The 15,625-nt window shown below is 36.2% G+C and overlaps 1 protein-coding gene across 1 annotated transcript in view; it reads left to right on the forward strand.

Moving 5' to 3' along the window:
• The first annotated feature begins 8,827 nt into the window (after positions 1-8,827).
• Positions 8,828-15,625, forward strand: part of GPR39 (G protein-coupled receptor 39) — a 263,994-nt gene continuing 257,196 nt past the window's right edge. Inside the window, exon 1 of the mRNA XM_074335467.1 lies at positions 8,828-8,843. The gene's annotated coding sequence lies outside the window, so the exon portion shown is untranslated. The remainder of the gene's footprint in view (positions 8,844-15,625) is intronic.

The raw sequence follows: 15,625 nt of genomic DNA on the forward strand, positions 1-15,625 counted from the left end.
CCTATGGCTAAATAAAATTCTATTGTATGGATATGTCCTATTTTGTTTATCCATTAATCAGTTGATGGACAGTTGGGTTGTTTCTTCCTTTTGGTTATTATAAATAATACTCATGAATATATATGTACAAGTTTTTGCATGGATATATGTTTTCATTTCCCTTGGGTCTATACCAGGAGGTAGAATTATCAGGTCAAATGGTAACACACTGTTTAATGTTGTGAGGAACTGCAGACTGTTCTCGGCAGTGGCTGCACCATTTTACATTTTGACCAACTATGTTCTTTAGTCATGTTTAAATTTGGTTGTCTTTTTCTTATAGAACTGTAACAATTCTTTACATATTTTAGATAATGGATCCTTATCAGATTTATGGTTGGCAAATATTTTCTCCCATTCTGTGGGTTGTGTTTTCACTGCTTTTGTAGCTTTCTCTGATGCACAGTAGTTTTAAATGTTGATGACGTTCAATTTAGCTATTTTTTCTTTTGTTGCTTGTGTTTTTGGTATCACATCTAGGCATCCACTGCTAAATCTAAGATCATGAAGATTTACCTATGTGTTCTCCTAAGAGTTTTATAGTTTGGCTCTTAACTTAGGTCTTTGTTCCATTGTGAGTTTATTTTTAATATGGTGTGAGATAAGGGTACATCCTTTAAAAAACTTCTATGTTCTATGTTAAAGAAATAAAGCAACCCCCATGAAAAGCAATTTGGCAATATCTATTACAAATGTATATCTCTTCTAATTCCTTTTCTAAGAATTTATCCTACAGAGACATGCTGAGGATGTATGTAAAACATTATTCATTGCATTTGGTTTTTACTGCAAAACATTGTGAATAATCAAAATGTCTACCAACAGAGATTATTAAATAAATTGTGGAACAAATGGAATACTATGAAGCCACTGAAAAGAATGAAGCTCTCTATGTGCTGATTTAGAAGGGTCTCCAAAAAATTTTGTTCAATGAAAAAAAAGGTTTAAAACAATATTTTGTGTGTGTTTAAAAAAAACTGGATCAATATGCATATTTCTTATATACATATAAAGAAGCTCTGTAAGGATTCATAACAAATCAAGAATCCCATGTATCAATGAAGTCATATGGTTTTCAACTTTTTCTGTCTGACTTATTTCACTTAGCATAATAATGTCAACATCCATCCATGTTGTCGCAAATGACACTATTTCATCTTTTCTTATGGCAGAGTAGTATGTGGATATAAAAGTGAAAGCAACAAAGGAGCAAAACAAACAAATAAAGAAACAAAAACTCAGACACAGACAATAGTTCAGTGGTTACCAAGGGTAAGGGGGGAGGGAGGTGGTAGAAGAGGGTAAGGGGGATCAAATATATGGAGATGGAAGGAGAACTGACTCTGGGTGATGAGCACACAATGTGATATATACATGATGTATTACAGACTTGTACACCTGAAACCTATGTAATTTTACTAACCATTGTCACCCCAATAAATTTTAATTAAAAAAAAGAAAGGCCTTTCTGAGGACGTGGCATTTAATATATGCATAGAAATGATACACATAATTTTTTATCATTTATTATATTCTATTTCAAAATTAAGAGCTTTTATATTTTCAGAAAATGGAACTTAAAGTATCAAATTTTATGATGTTTAATGTCTAAAAATACCAAGATATATTTAAAGATAGAGATTTCTGTATTTCTTTAAAGAGAATAAATATTTTTCTTCAAATAATAATAAAAAAAAAAGAAATCAAGAGCAGTAGATTCCTGTGGGGCAGGTGGACACACAGGGTGCATAAGACAAGTGAGGAAGAGTTATTCCTGTCTACATTCGATTTACTATGGTTAAAAGATGGAAATGTCTTTCCAAACAATTGGATAAATATGTGTTAAAATTTTAAAAGTAGCTTCTGAAGAAAAATAAAGGGGGTTGGGTTAAGAAAGTCACATTTTCATGGATATTGCACATTTTTTTTTCCCAGTTGAAACACAAGTATTTTCTTAACTGGTTTTCTCGTGACTACTAACATACTAAGTGCAGTCACACCATTCGTTGCTGACTGAGGTTAGTCAGTCAGCAGTTGTGGTTTGTGGCCATGTAACAGAGCAGCAAACTGGTCCCCAAGATGCTGAACTAATGGCCCTGACCTCATTTGTACAGTAATGAGCCTACATCACATGGGAAGGATACGCATGAAAGATCCTAAAGGGAAAGGCTGTTTTAGAACCCCTCTCACTGGAAGAACATAAACCTGTATGAATATGCAGTTTCATTGTTTACTAGTATGGGCCTTGACACTAAATTACCTACATTTCTATCCCTAGGCGATAGGTAGTGGATGTCCTTGGAAAGAATAACCCTCCCTAGCACATACATAACTGCCCTTTAGCCTGGAGAAATCGGACAGAAATGCAAACCTCACCACTGATGACTCTAATGGCAGGCAATTTTGGAAAGCTTGGTCTTGTCTTTAAACATTTCTCAAGTAGACTCTTGGCACCTTTTTTCTCAATCCTTTGAAAAACAGTAGCAGTTATAGCCTGTCTTTGCTGAAAGAGTGCTGCCCTCGTCAATGTAAAATTCTCCATTGAGAAGGAGAACTGACTGGGTGGTGAACACAATGTGATATATAGACGATGTATTACAGAATTGTACACCTGAAACCGATGTAACTTGACTAACAATTGTCACCCCAATAAACTTTAATTTAAAAAAAAACTCCATTGAAAGTCTATTTCCCCTTTCTGACTCTTGTGGTTAGCACTGCAACATGAGCAAAACTGGTCTCAGATATATGCAGTTGAGGCAGGAAACCTAAAAACACAATGGTCCCCGTGTGTACTAGACCAGAAGACCTGTGCTCACATGCAATTTTGAGATACTGCAAATGAGATTGGCATTCTGGGAGCAAATGGCATACATTCAAAAGCTGGAGATCTACAGTGTGAAGAAGGAGGTGAACCACATTCCGTCATTTTTATCCTTGTTTGAATATGAACCAAAAATATTGACTCCATACGTGGGAAACCATGAAGAACCAGTTCTCAGAGAAGTCATTGGGGAAGGGGGTGGGGTGGGGAAAAGGAAATCTCAGTATAATAAAATCAAATTTGAGAAAGCAAAAGAACTCCAGCAAAAAGAAAGAAATTGATCTTAGAAATATAACAAAAACAAATATATTATAATAAAATGCCACCCTGTCCTTTTTTAACTCTGGATGAAGATACATCTTCAAAAAGACAAACTCCAGAATGAAACTGTGTCATCAGAAAGGCTCTCAACAAATGAATGGATTCTTTGAAAGACCTAGATGAGTGAAGCCAGGTGTAACTAGAAGCTGCAAAGGAAGCTGCCTAGCTAAGCCCAAAGATGCAGACCTCGTGACTGAAGCACTGGATCCCTCCATTCCTCTCTATGGGTCAGTGAGGGTAAAGAGACCGATAGGAGACTTGGAAGTCTTGGCTTGCTACTGCTAGGAATTCCTTTCTCCTCTAATAGTGCAGGAGCCATGAAGGAAAAGGGAGCCACTGCGAGCCAGCTGGCAGTTTGAAGCTCCATTTTGAAAATCGGGAGTGAGCTTTGGATGGAAGAGAGGCATAAAACCCCACACTGCTGTTCCCGTGGTTGGTGCAAGACACTGCATGCATTGTTTCTACTTCACATGGAAGCACTCAGACCTCCTACTTTATTGTTTAAAACAGGGCCAATTGTTAAACTTTCACGTTGGGGTCAGTTTGAACAACTGCATTCTATCCTCTGGGTTTGAATACTTGGAGGCAATTGAAAACACATCTTCACCCCGTATCTCCAAAAGTCACTAAAATGGAGCCAGTTATTTCTTGGTGTGGAGTTCAGCTTTCCTTTTCTTTTTTGCAGAGGGCTTAAAGGGAGCTTAAAGGAACTCTAGTTTAACCTTGTAACCTTGCTATCTTCCTCTTATCTTTCATAAGAAACCACTAACCTCTTTTTAAAAAAATATCCAAGGATATGAGCTCACCTCTGCCAAAGGAATGTCCAATTCATTGTTGGAAAGCTCTCTGGTTAACATATTTCTTTGTATTTCACTATTTGCTTCCTTAATAGCTTGGTGTTGCCCCACTGAGCATAGCTGATTCCTCTTTCATGTTAACCCCTGATTCCTCATGTTAACCCCTCAGATAGGGAAGTCAGCTCTCAACTTACGTCCACCGTGTAAGCTACTTGCAGTCTGGGCACACTATAGTTTTCCCCAGGATTGTGTCCCCATCTGCCATGCTGGGCTTCAGGCTGACAATCACACCGGCAATCCGCTTTGTACCTTGCTGCTAGATTTATCCAAAAGCAGCTTTGACTTTGTCATTCACTTGTGGAAAAATCACCACAGGGTTCCTGTTTTATTAAAACCAATTTCAAGCCAAGTCTCTTTTATTTTTTTATGTTTTTCCCAAGGAGTTCCAATTAGTCTGTGAAATCTTATGTCTCTGTTTCCCAACAAATCCATGCTGCTGTGGTTAGGCCTACCGTAGCAATGGTTCCCTCACTCACTTTGCCCATCTATGCTTCTAACCATAGGCTTCCTGGTGGTTTCTTTTCTGGCAAACTGCTTCTCCAAAATCATAATTCTGTGTGGCCTTTAAGTTTCACTTTCTCCATAAAGCCTACCATGGACAACATAGGCTTACAATGATGTGACATGTATTTTGAATTATTTCTCATAAGAGAATGTCTCATATCAGGTCCCCTGGAAAGCCAACTTTGAAATGGAAATTAGTGTATAGGAAGTTTATGGGGAGCGTTCTCAGACACAACAGCTGGGAGAAAACAAGAGAAGCAAGATTGGATAGAAGGAAAATTTGGACTGTGATGCAATTTCATCAGAGACTTTGGTCAAACCCTGGGGCACCCTGGTGCTGTGATGGGCCTTCAGAGCTGGCCCCCACTGAGGCAGAAGCCAGCCTCTGTATCCCTGCATGGACCAGTCTCTGGATAGGGGTGGCCCCAGGAAGGACTATGACCTAGAGCAGACAGCGCCATTCTACTGAGAACAACTTCTGGGGAGTCCCCAACAGGCAACACTTTTCAGCAGCTGAGAAAATGAGTGTGTCAGTTCTAAGGCAGAATCTAGGTGGCAAGCCATAACATCTCTACAACGTACACTTAATAACAATCTGGCTTGCACTTGCCTAGATGCATGCGAGTTTGGGTGATTCTGATGGACCTCTAGTAAGAACCACTGTTCTAACCCTTTGAGGTGGATCTACGGGACAAGGATTGGGGTGTTCTTCATTAATTAACATGGCAGTGCATATTGAGAGACAGGTGGATATGGGTAAAAATAGCCAAAGATGGTTAGAAATGAAAATGCCTTTTATATTGAATGCAGTTTGGATATAGCTTTTGTCTTAAAAATTAGGAAGTTCCTAATTTTTAATTGTGAGGGGAAAAAAAAGTCTGAATATAGCCCAATTGATTGCAGGCTTTGGAGAGTTGATCTGCTTAATTTTTTTAGTAGTATTATTATGTATAGTATATTTGTTGGTATATGACATACAGAAAAATACACAGATCCTAAGGACACAGCTTGATAAACTTTCACTTAGTGAGGATTCACATATGCCCAGCAGCCAGATCAAGAAAGAGAACTTCACCACACGCTAGAAGTCCCCACATACTCCCTCGCTGTCCTTGTCCCCTGAGAGGGGTCACCTCCATCCTGACCTCACCATGATTAGTCAGCTTGTTCTTGATGCTTCTATAAATGGATTGATTGCATTGTGTGAAAACTTCTGTGGCTGGCTTCTTTTTCTCAAGATTATATTTGTGACAGTCCTCCATGTTGTTATGGGTAGTTGTGATTCATTCATTCTCATCATCGTATAGTATTTCATTATAGACATACTGCAATTTTTCATCCATTCTACTGTACATGGACATTTGGTTGTTCCCAGTTTGGTGCGATTATGAGTAGTGAGGCTATGGACACTTCGGTACCTATGTCTCAGTCAACATGTATATGCACTTCTGGTAGCAATATAACTAGGAATAGAACTGCTGAACTCTATGTATACATATGTTTAGTTTTAATAGATATTGCCAAACAGTTTCCCAACGTGGTCGTACCAATTTGCAATCAACAAGCAGTGAGTGGTATACAAGTTCTAATTGCTTCATATCCTTGCCACCATGTGCTTTTATCTGTTTCTTTCATTTTAGCTCTTCTGGTAGGTGATCACCGTCTTAATTCGAGTTTTCCTGAAGACTAATGAAGCTGAGCATTCTTTTAATGCTTATTGGGCATTGTCCCCAAAAGACTGTGAAAGTCTTTTGCCCATTTTCTTACTGGGTTATTTGGGCCACGTCTTCTTTGTGGTATGATGTCACGAATTTATATTTATATGTGAATATGAAATATATGTAAATATATAAAAATATATAATGTATATATTTATAGGCAGAGATGCCCATGATATAGTAAGAGAAAGATACCGATTACAGTCTTTATAATATAGCTAGTTTACTGTAATTATAGTTTTATTTGTAATTATATAAACTTGAAGGATAGTACACTAAGATATGAACAAAAGCTCTCTCTGGTTGGGAAGATGATGGACAGTTTTAACTTTCTACCTTATTGCTACTCTTACTTGTTTTTGTCTAAATTTGTTTTAATAGCAAGCATGGATTACTTTTATAATCTGGAAACACAGTGAAGCTGTTTTCGTTTGGAAACAACAGTCAAAACCCAAAATGAAACAAAAGCTTGTCAGCATGTGCTGGTTTGGCCCAGCCATCAGCCTCTCTCCATCTGGGACACTAAGGAAAAGTGTCCTCTGTGGGCATGCTTTGAAAGCTTGTGTTAGAAGAAGAGAGTGTGAGAATGAAGAATAGCTTTTATTGCACCATGGCCATGGGTTCCCTCACATCCTGCTGAGCCGGGGAGATGCCTCTGCCATAAAGACTGGCTAATTACTTAAATTGCCTGTCTTTGTGGGAGGGATCCTTCACAGGGCTATTGACTAGGTTTATTTGGTCTGACTACTGGAGTCCTGCTGTTAGCTGGGATGAGGAAAGCGCATTATTACATCTTGCAAGTGTAATGTCTTTGTTTACATTTGCAGGGCAAACAGGGCTATTTCCAGTCTTGCGTCACCCGTACCTTTACCGGAGTTGTACAAAAATCAGGACTGGGAACCATGTGACACCTGCCGCCCTTCCTCCTTCCTTTTCCCATTTCGTTTTCTTAGTCATACTAAGCCATAAACCAAAACCAACTTACCTACCGACATACAGCTTTTTAAAATTTTTGAGACAATTTCAAATTTATAGTAAATTCCTAGTACAGTACAAAGAACGACTTTTCCCCCAACCGTTTGAGAGTAAGTTGCCCTCATGATTCTCCATCACTCCAAACATATTAGTACTTCCTACAAAGAAGGGCATTCGCCTACATAACCACCATACAACCATTAAAATTGGGAAATTAACATTGGCATATTACCACCATTCAAATTCGGGTTTTTCAATTGTCCCAGTAACTCCTTTATAGCATAAAGATCCAGTTAGAAGTTCACACTCACTGTAGTTAGCAACTGAGTTTTTAATGACTATATTGAATACCCACACCTCTTTAAATTCTGATCAGCTGTTGCCCAGGCCTTCTTGTGCTGCAAGTTCCCCTCCCCAATCCCCCATCCCCACAGGGAGGGAAGCCAAGGGCAGAGACTGTGGGTGCTTACTCTTGCAGGGCACAGGTATAGGAAGAGGGCCATGTCACTGTCCCAGCAAACAAGGTCAGGCTCTGCACAGGGAAGCAGGTGGGGATGTGGGCCACGGAATCCTCCTGGGACAGGGACAGCACCCAGACCATGGCAGCTAAGCCCCGCCTAAGATTCCCCACCTGCACCTTTTTCTCTCCTCCATGTGCTCTACCATCATCTTCTCTTCCCCTGTCCCTTTTACTTTCTTCTTCACTTTCCTCTTTTTATTTCCACAGATTTTTCCATAGTTTTACTAAAGTCATCGGTTTCCTTCAAAATTTCTTCCTTAAGAAAATCAGGGAACTATTGAAAGTTATCTTTTGAGAAGGGGGAAGGTGAGGAACCAGACTTGCTGTACATGGCTTTTTTATATTGTTTTAATTTAAAAAATCCTATCAATGTGTTATCTATTTAAAAAGGTAATACATAATAACTACAAAACCTAACCACATGTTCCTTGGTGCATCCTACCTCTAAACCAGGGGTGTCCAAACTTTTTTCAACAGTTTTAACAAGGGCCATATCGGTAAAATACACAAACAGCCGGGCCACTCACTCGAGGTGAAGTATGTATTGCCTCACCTGGTATATGTAAGTAAACTAAATATATTTTTGGAATTTGCTGCGGGCCAATTAACAATGGATTGCAGACCGCAGTTTGGACATCTCTGCTCTAAACAAATCTATTTTAAGAGGTTAGGCAAAAGGGCAAAAACTATCATGTTTTCAATCTTTATTGTTTGAAAATACATTTGACCCTGGAACAGCGTGAGGTTAAGAGCGCTGATCCCCACACAGTGGAAGATCGGTGCATAACTATTGAGTCTATAGTCAGCCCTTCGCATGTGTGGATTCACCCCACCGCCTATGGGAAACAGTATTTTCTCCCCACAGTTGGGAGTCTGTGGTTGGGAATGCGGAAATACTATTTTCCATCCCTGGTTGGCTGAATCTCTGGATACAAAACCCACAGGTAGGAAGGGCCAGCTGAATATATTGGAAAACACCCACATATAAGCGGATCTGCCTTGTTCAAAGGTTAATTGTACTACAGTTTTGGCCGGCCTGCCTGTGTTTCTATGTGAGTTTGCCATCACTGCATCTCTTCTGAAAGGTGAGTCTCATGAAGGCATAGGAGATTGTTTTTCTCCTTTAAATTCCATAGTATCTCCAGTCTAACCCTTCTTCCTCAGGGTATGTATGTTCTACAAGGTTCTATCCTGTCCTGCTTACTCTTTTTTTTTTTTTTTTTTTTTTAATTGGGGAATATTGGGCAACAATATGTTGCCCAATATTGATGGTTCCAGGACCCATCAGCTCTATGTCAAGTCATTGTTTTCGATCTAGTTGTGGGGGGGCGCAACTCACTGGCCCATGTGGGAATCGAACAGGCGACCCTGGTGTTATGAGCACTGTGCTCCAACCACTGAACCAACTGGCCGCCCCCTGCTTACTCTTTAATACTCTCTCATGATCTCCTTCACTCCCATGATTTCAACTCCACTTGATTTCCAAATCCACATCCGTCAAATTGACATCTGTCTGAGCTCCAGAATTGTTTCCAGTTGCCTATCACACTCAACCAAATTTATTGCTGACATTTTACACCCTTAGAGCAGCTCAGTCTACCAGCTTCTGGTATAATTCCTTCCTGTTCTTCACCTTCCCCTCCCAAACTTTAGCAAATTTTCCTTTAAAATGTTACTTTTATCTTTCTGTGTCCATTCCCATATCACTTGCTTCTGCAGTATTTAATAAACATACATTAATTTTTCTATTTTTAGTCTAGTACTTTTTCATTTTTAATTAGTTTACAGGCTTTACTGAGATTTAATTTACATGCAAAAAATCCACCCAAGTATCCCGTTCAAATATAGAGTTGTGCAACCATCCAGTTTGAAGACATCTCCATCAACTCATAAAGTTTCCTTGTATCCATCTACAATTATTTCTCATTGTCACCCTCAGACTCAGGCAACTGCTGGTCTGCTTTTTATTTATTTATCTATAGATTTGCCTTTTCTAGAAATGTCATATAAATGGAACTATGCAATATGTAGTCATTTGTGTCTGGCTTTCTTCACTTAACATCATGATTTTGAGAGGTTTATTCGTGTTGTAGTATCAGTAGATTTTTCCTTTTTAGTGCTAAATAGCACCGCAGTGTATAGGTATTGACATTTAGTTTATTCACCAGTTGATGGACATTTGGATTATTTCCAGTTTTTGCTTATTATGAATAGTGTTACTTCAAACATTCATATGTAAGTCTTTGTGTAGACATATGCCTTCATTTCGTTTTAGTAGATACTTAGAAGTAGAATTGCTGGATCACTGTTCAGTATATGGTTAACATCTTAAGACACTTCCAAACTATTTTCCTAAGTGGCTGTACCTTTTAGAATCTTACCAACATTTGAAATTGTCAGTCTCTTAATTACAGGCATCGTAGTGGGTGGGTAGTGAGTAGTATCTTATTGTGATTTGAATTTGCATTTTCCTAATGATTAATGATATTGAGCCATTCATATATTTTCTTAGGTGATATGTATACTAAAATCTTTCGCACATTTTAAAATTGCCTTCTAACTATTGATCTGTAAGAATTCTTTGCCTGATCTGAATACAAATCCTTTATCAAATGTGATTTGCAAATATTTTTTTCTAAGTGTATGGTTTGTCTTTTCATTTTCTTGATGTATCGTTTGAAGAGGAACAGTTTCAAATTTTGTTGAAGTGCAATTTATCAGTATTTTCTTTTATGAATCATGATTTTGGTGTCAAAATCATGGAATTTTTTGGCCAAACCCAAGGCCACAAAAGTTTTTTCCTCTACGTTTTCTTTTAGAAGTTTTATAGTCTTAACTCTACATTGAAGCCTATGGTCCATTTAAAGTTAATTTTTGTGTCTAGTGTGAGGAATGAGTCTAAATTCATTTATTTGCATATGTATATTCAATTGTATCAGCACTATTTGTTGAAATAACTATCTTTTCTAGAGTGAATTGTCTTTGCTTCTTTGTCAAAAATACATTGCCCACTAATGTAAGGGTATATACATACCTGTAGTTTCTATTCTGTTCTGTTGATCAGTATGTCTATCCTTATACCAATATCACACTGTCTTCCGTACTGTATCTTATAGGAAATTTTGAAATAAGGTGATGTGAATCCTTAAATTTTGTTTTTCTTTTTAAAGCTTATATTGGCTATTCTAGGTCCTTTGCATTTTCATATACATTTTAGGATTAATTTGCTAATTTCTTTAAAAAGTTTTTTTTAAAATTTCAATTACAATTGACATACAATGTTGTATTAGTTTCAGATGTACAATATAGTGATTAGACATTTATATAAGTTATGAAGTGATCACCTCCATAAGTCTAGTACTCAACTGTCACCTTACATATTAACTTGCTGATTTTTATAAAAACAATCCTGCTTGAATTTTGACAGGGATTGCATTTGAATTTATAGAGCAATTTGAGTAGAATTGCCAGCTTAAGACTTGAGTTTTCCAACCTGTGAACATGTTATGTTTCTTCATTGATTCGGATCTTTTGAAAACATTGTTTTGAAGTTCTCAGTGTATGAGGCGGCCAGTTGGCTCAGTGGTCAGAGTGCAGTTCTCATAACACCTGGGTTGCTAGTTCGATCCCCACATGGGCCAGTGGGCAACGCCCTCCACAACTAGATTGAAAACGACTTGAAATTCTCAGTGTATGGATCTTACACTTATTTTGTTAATATTTCCTGAGGTGTTTTACTCTTTTTATCGTTATTGCAACTGGACTTTTTTTCTTAATTTTATGTTTAGATTGTGTGTTGCTGGTATATAGAAATACAATTGATTTTTTGTATGTTGGTCTTGTATCCTACAACCTTGATAAATTTACTCATTACTTCTAGTAGATTTTTTTGTAGGTACCATCACATTTTCTACTTCTGTGAATAATTACAGTTTTATTTCTTTCTTTTCAGTCTGATGACTTTTATTTCTTGTTCTAGCCTATTCCTGGATAAAGGCTACACTAAGAGTTTGAATATAAGTGCTAAAAATGGACATCCTTGTCTTGTTCCTGATCTTAGGGGGGAAAGCATTCAGCCCTTTACCCACTGAGTATAACACAGCTGGTGTGTTTTTAGAAGCTGTTTGTCAGATTGAGGAAGTTCTGGTTTTTGTCTACTTGTGGAGAGCTTTTCTTTTCATCATAAATGGGTGTTGTATTTTGCCAAATGTTTTTCCTATATCTGTTGAGATAATCATGTGATTTTTGTCCTTTATTCTATTAATATGGTATATAATATTGATTTTCAGATAAAAAATACATATATATATACTCAATTTGCTAATATTATTTTTGAAGAATTTTTGCATCAATTTTCATGAGGGATATTGGTCTATAGTTTTCTCTACTTCTGATGTCTTTGTCTTGCTTTGGTATCTGGGTGATAATGCTGGCCTCATAGAATGAGTTGGGAAGTGTATGCTTCTCACCTGTTTTTATGGATTAAATTATGCCCCTCCCCCAAATTCTTATGTTGAAGTGCTAACCCCCAGTTCCTCAGAATATGACCTTATTTGGAGACAGGGTCTTTACAGAGGTAATCAACTTAAAATGAGGGTGTGGGGACAGAGTCCCAGAGAGCAGTTTCCGGGCTCTCGGCCTCACGTGGAAAGGAGCTGGCTCGGGTAGTAGATGGCCATCAGCTGTGACTAGTTGGCCATCAGCTGTTACTTGTTAGCCATTAGCCACTAATATAACTCCTTGGCTACATTAGGGGGTTGTTTGTTTGGCAGACAAGCAGACGGCAGATTGAGGATCCTGTGTCTCCAACCCAGCCGCCAGCGAGAATATAGTGGTATGAGCCCCCTATCAATGACTCCATTGGTGTTCCTTTCTGGCCACACCATATCCTGCGTTCTTGTGTGGGGAGTGGGAGCTGAGACCCTGCATGACAGAGACTATGACGATCAGCCCTAATATAATATGGCTGGTGTCCTAATAAGAAGGGGAAATTTAGACAGACATAGAGTGAAGACAATCTGACGAAGGCACAGGGAGAAAACAGGCATCTCTGTAAGTCAAGGAGAGAGGCCTGGGACAGATCCCTCCTTCACGGCCCTCAGAAGGAACCAATTCTGCTGGTACTTTGATCTCAGACTTTCAGCCTCTGAAACTGTGAGACTATATTTCTGTTCTTTAAGCCAGTCAGTTTGGGGTATATTGTTATGGCAGCCCTAGCAAACTAATTCACATATCTTCTGAAGGAGTTTGTGTAGGATTTGTAATATTTTTTCCTTAAATATTTGATAAAATTTATCAGTAAAGTCATCTGGGCCTGTGCTGTTTTTTGCAGGAAGATTTTAAATTACTGATTTAATTTTTCATTTGTTATTGGTCTTTTCAAATTTTTAATTTCTTATTGAGTCAGTTTTGGTAATTTTTGTCTTTCTAGGAACTTATCCATTTCATCTAAATTGTGTAATTTGCTGCATTTAAGTTGTTCATAATATTCCCTTATAATTCTCTCAATTTGTAGGATAAGTATTATATCCCTTTTCCTTCCTGATTTTGGTAACTTATGTTCTCTCTCTCTCTCTCTCTCTCTCTCTCTCTCTCTTTGTCAAGCTAGTGAAAGTTTTATCAATTTTATAAATCTTTTCAAAGAATCAACTTTTGATTTTGTTGATTTGTTTCTCTATTGTTTTTATTTTGATTCTCATTCTGATCTTGATTTCCTTCCATGGACTTACTTTGGGTTTGATGTTCTCTTCTTTTAATGCTATAAATTTTCTTCTAAGCAGTACATTAACTGCGCTCACACATTTCAGTATGTTTGGTTTTGTTTTCAGTCAGTTTGAAGTATTTCTTAATTAACCTTGTGATTCTTTTCTTTGACTTATGGGCTATTTAGAAGTATGTTTTTAAAAATTTTGAAGGGTTTCCAAATTTCTCTCTGTTGTGATTTCCAATTTAGTTCTATCATGGCTGGAGAATATATTGTGTATGATTTTAATCCTTTTAAGTTTATCGAGATTTGTTTTATGATTTAATATGATCTATCCTGGAAAACGTTCCATGTGCACTTAAAAGCATTGTATAATATGCTATTATTGGGGGAAGTGTTCTAGTATATATATTGATTAGTAACAGTTGGTTGATAGTTGTTTAAATCTTCTATATCCTTATTAATTATATTCTAGTTTAATTGCTGAGAGAAAGGACTTGACATCTCCAACTATAATTACTATATTGTCTGTTTCCATTCTGTCTATATTTGCTTTGTATTTGGTACACTGATATTAGATGTCTCTATGTTTATAATTATTATAGATTCCTGATGTTTTGATCTTTTTATCGTTACACGATGTCCCTCCTTATCTCTAGTAATATTTCTTGTCTTAAATTCTATGTTTTTTCTGATATTAACATAGGTACTCCAGCTATTAATGATAACTGCATATATATGGAGATTATATATATTTTATATATATAGAAATATATAATATATAAATTATATAATATATATTATATATTATAATATACATATTATATGTATAATATATACCTATATAATATGTATATTATGATATATATATACATATTATAAGATATATACATATTATAATATAATATACATTATAATATGTATATTATAATATATTATATATTATATAATTTATACATTATATATTTATATAATATATAGAAATATATAATATATATTATAGTATATAATATATAATATATATTATAGTATATATTCTATATATATTATAGAAATGTATAATATATAAATATATATTTTATTTTTTATAGATTATATATATAGAAATATATATATTTCTCCCATTCTTTTATTTTCAATCTATTTGTGTCTTTGAATCCAGAGTGCTTTTTTGTTTGTTTTTTCAAGACAGCATATAGTCACAACCTGCTTTTTTATCCAGGCCTACAGTGACTGACTTTTGATTGAACTGTTTAATCCATTCACATGTAATTTAATTATTGCTATGTTTGGATTTAGATATGTCATTTTGCTGTTTGTTTTCTGAATGTCTCATGTCTTTTTGTTTCTCTGTTCCTCTTTTGCTGCCTTCTTTTGTGTTAAACACATATTTTTGTATGTCATTTTAATTCCTTGTTGTTTTATTAATCATTTTTAAAAATTAATTTTCTTAGTGGTGCTCTAGGTTACAATATATATCTAAACTTATTATAGCCTGCTTCAATTTAATAATGACAATTTTGGTAAAATATATCAACTTTCCAACATAGCTCTATTTCTTCTTCCCTCTTCTGTGCTATTATTGCCATATATATTGTATATGTGTATGTCATAAATCCAACAGTGCAGCATTATAATTATTGTTTTATGCAATTACTTCTAAGAAAAATTTAGGGAAATTCTTTTCAGGAAAAGAGAGCAATATCTCTTTATGCAGTCTTTTATATTTACTCAAATACCGGGAGTACCAAAAAAAGGTATACACATGACATTTTTTTCTGCCCCTATTTTCTTTTCTCTCCTTTATGACTCTCATTACATGTATGTTGATATTCTTTGTTGTCCCAAGGGTTTCTGTGGATCTGTTCATTTTTGTTCAATCTACCGTGTTTTCCTGAAAATAAGACCTAGCCAGACAATCAGCTCTAATGCAACTTTTGGAACAAAAATTAATATAAGACCCGGTCTTACATTATATTATGTTAGATAAGACCCGGTCTTATATTGTAGTAAAATAAGACTGGGTCTTATATTAATTTTTGCTCCAAAAGACGCATAGAGCTGATTGTCCAGCTAGGTCTTATTTTCGGGGAAACACAGTATCTCTCTGTGTTCCTCAGAAAGGATACTTTCTATTAATCTGTTTTCAAATGTATGGAATTT

Source organism: Rhinolophus sinicus, linkage group LG01 (assembly GCF_036562045.2).
Source record: "Rhinolophus sinicus isolate RSC01 linkage group LG01, ASM3656204v1, whole genome shotgun sequence".
NCBI lineage: Eukaryota > Metazoa > Chordata > Mammalia > Chiroptera > Rhinolophidae > Rhinolophus > Rhinolophus sinicus.